At 36.3% G+C, this 3,923-nt stretch overlaps 1 non-coding gene across 1 annotated transcript; it reads left to right on the forward strand.

The window, feature by feature from the left end:
* Positions 1-3,383: 3,383 nt before the first annotated feature.
* Positions 3,384-3,454, forward strand: Trnag-gcc. The gene has a single exon. It is a non-coding gene; the product is annotated as a tRNA-Gly (tRNA).
* Positions 3,455-3,923: the final 469 nt, after the last annotated feature.

The following is a 3,923-nucleotide window of genomic DNA, read 5'->3' on the forward strand; positions in this document are numbered from 1 at the left end:
CTCTTTTTAATTTTCCTAAAATAAAAAATGAAATTGATACACTTATCATCCCAGGTGTATGCTATGATTAAACACTCATACACATATTTATGTTATAACAGTTTCCCTTTTCATATTTCCCTCTTTTCACGAGCATCAAAATATGACATTTTTCAACGACGAGGAATATGTTGAAATGGAATTTTATCTCGGGGATCCCAGTAAGGTTGACATATTTCACAAAAATCATGAAAGTAGGTATAGCTATTTGATCTTCAATCTGATTACAGGTTAGGAATCAAAGTTTAGTATCAAACAGCGTATTCCATCAATATCATAAGGCATAACGTTGGGCCGTCTCTGTAGATCACCGTGTAAAGACTATGGGATTAATGATGTCGGAGCTGTCATGCTGAATCCAAACACAGGTTTTACATTGCTCTTATACCTGGCCTGGACCTGACATCGTTCAATGTCCCGTGAGTGCCAATGGATCGAGATCTCATTGTCACCATCATCACTGAGGTGTTCACTGATGTAGCCAGATGCCACTGATATTTGGTATGTGTCACAGGAGATTGTCCGAAGGCATTCCATGTCTAACTTTGAAAAGTCACAATTTATCGCAGTTGCACCTTGTTTGACAAATAGTGACTTGGCCTTTCTGGTAAGATCTGACTCATCTTTAACACGCTGAGCTAAGGTGTTGTGAACACTAAATCGCTATTATTTTGTCAGCCAGTACTCTATCCATTCCATCTTTTCCATTTAGGCAGGCTGTTACTATTCTGGCAACTGCCTAAATAACACCAATGAAATGGTTGAAGGCAAGTTGTGTGTTGAAAATCAGTCTTTGTTTGAAGTGTCCGTGATATGACTCCACTACCCATCTGGATCAGGTATGGGTCTATCAATATTAGCTTGCAGGTTTTCATGTTCATGGCCAGGTTTTAGGCAGGAGTGCATCCTTGTTGGCAAACCACATGATTCCATATTTTGGAAAAAAATCCCTAAACCCTCGCTTAACAGTGATATTGTCATTTTTCTCCAGCCAGGAAAGACTATCCATGATTCTTTTGTAATGTTTGCCTCATTATTGCTTCCAGGAAAAGGTCCTAATGTGTCATGAAGGAAACCATAAGGCAGGACTATGTTCATGAACTTCAGATAGTTCCGCTTCTTCAGGCCACATATTCTCTGGAGCTTTTGATCAGAACTCTTAGGAATAAAAATATATGTACCGTCAAGCATGACCGTCGCCCGCTTGCCAAGAAATGCTTCGGAGAACACTGTGATGTGCTCCAGAACTTTTTCTCTTGTAAGATGTTCATGCCCAAGGAACAACGGAACAATCCTTATGTGTAAAGCTTTTACTATGGAATGAAATGTTTTCGATATACTGGAAACTAAAATGTTTTGGTAAAATGTCTATCTTCACTTTTACAAAGAAAAACAGTAGTGAATCCTCTAGTTTGAAGTGTAAATACCAGTGTCAATAGAGGAAGAACAATGTGAAATGCTTTCTTGAAGCTGTGTTCTTGTCCAACCTTTTCAGGCTTTGGTTTGGTTTGTTATGTTTAACGTCCTATTAACAGCCAGGGTCATTTAAGGACGTGCCAGGATTTGGAGGTGGAGGAAAGTCGTAGTATCCAGAGAAAAACAACCGGCCTACGGTCAGTACCTGGCAACTGCCCCACGTAGATTCGAACTCGCAACCCAGAGGTGTAGGGCTAGTGATAAAGTGTCGGGACACCTTAACCACTAGACCACCGCGGCTCCAGAGAGGTGAAACACAGAGTTGAGGAAAATCACCCCTGTCTTAGGTTTCTAGCAAATGTTGTGGTTTTTGATGTCTCTCCTAAAGACAACTTTACAACCCGAACCTACACACCTTTCTCTCATTGTGGGAACGGTGACGTATTAGATGTTTAAAGAACCCGTCAAACGCGATTTTATTACCAGGATAGAAGCGCTTTAATATTATAATATTTCAAATCATTGACATAGAAGCCATTTTTTCATTATGAAGTAAATGTAAAAAGTAATGGCAAAAGAACAATGAGATTGGGGTATATGGGATATATTGTTGTAAGATTTGTCTAGTCGGTATGAGTCGTGCAATATATCGTGTTTAACGTCCTAAATATAATAAACAACAATGATCATTTAAAGACGTGGCCTCTATACCTCGGTATTACTGATATGCGTGATATAGTTCAACAAGTCATTGGGGTGACACACATCAAAGCCAACATTTAACACTTTGCACCAATGGTGAAGCTTTGATCTTTGGACAGGATAAAGGTAAGTGATAAAGCCTCTATACACTTAATAATTTCAAATGGACTGAATATTCACAAAAATGCTTAAAATATCTATTATCGGCGGTATACTAACTGGTTTAAACTTTCCTATTCTGTTAAAATATATTTTTTTTTTCTGTTTTGTGACAATCTGCTTTCTCAGTTTAGTAATTAAGTTACGTAATTAGTAAATTAGGCAAGTGCATCATCAATTAATTTGGGTTAAATGTATAGCCAAGGAAAACCAAATTTTATGACACAAAGTAATGTATTGATGAGTGGTTTTTAAGTATAACAAAATCTTTAGGGCGACTCCTAGGGGTAAATAACATTGTCGGAAACCCTACCTTTATGTTATCAGTCCAGTTTTGTTGGGTATAGATTTAATTATAAGGATTAGCTTGAATACATTTCTTATGATATAACACATTAAAAAAACCCGGTTCCCTTTCACTTTAGACTACATTCCGCTTCGCAGTTTATTTATTTGTCTGTTAAACTTCCATAACATCAAGTTTATATTCAAGTTAATCCTTAAATATTGTAAGGAAATATGACATATATTGTGATCAAGTTACGCTATTTCGTAATTGATATACAATTCTTTGTGGAAAGGGTCTGTTGAAATAACTGATCCATTTGATACACATACATGTATACGCGATAAAATATGTTTAAATAAATAAAAACGTTTTATTTTTAAATACGGAGTGTGGTGCGAATGGAATGATAAAAAACATTTCAGGAATGCTTTTTGTTAATATTCATAGGATATAACATGACATATTGGTGAATTTCCTGTGATCTTACTACCACGGTAGTATGTTTCTCCCTTGTCCTGCCTGGAGCTGAACAAGACCCTGGGCCAAACAAACATTTGCGTCAGGATATGACTTACTTCCGGTAAAGTAAAATACTTGTGATATCGGGAAAAGAATAATGAATCTATATATTGATTTAGATGTGACATTTATTGTTATATTTTGGTTATCTTATCACTAACACACGTATTTTGCTTTTGCTTACAAATTTCTGCATTCTTTTAGTTTTTGGTGATAACATGAGTGTTTTGAATACATAAATGCAAAGAACAGATATCAAGCATCGGTGGTTCAGTGGTAGAATTCTCGCCTGCCACGCGGGAGGCCCGGGTTCGATTCCCGGCCGATGCACTGTTTTTGTTTTCGTTTTTTATTTGATATTTTTATTTTAATCTTTTCATAACTTACATGAATCATATTACTACCGAGATACATCGTGTAATAAACCCATTACGGACCCGAGGATTTGGATGAAATTGAAAGAACTCGTGAACTGAAAACGATGAAGTTAAACAGTTAGATACTATTTATTAAATAATAACGAGACAACAAAGACTATAAACAATAACGACAACTCCCACACTCTCTCACGCGACAGCTTTTGAGTTTAAACGTATTTTATTGTAACACATTTACATCAGGATTGGGCACAAGTTATTACAACTTATTAACGCCCTCTCCTAACACAATGACATATAAATAATTGCAAAATGCTATAAAATACATATTTAGTATTGAATAATAGATATATATTTTTATAGAGAGAGAGAGAGAGAGAGAGAGAGAGAGAGAGAGAGAGAGAGAGAGATAATTAATGGAT

This window comes from Pecten maximus, chromosome 18 (genome assembly GCF_902652985.1).
Source record: "Pecten maximus chromosome 18, xPecMax1.1, whole genome shotgun sequence".
NCBI classification, from domain to species: domain Eukaryota; kingdom Metazoa; phylum Mollusca; class Bivalvia; order Pectinida; family Pectinidae; genus Pecten; species Pecten maximus.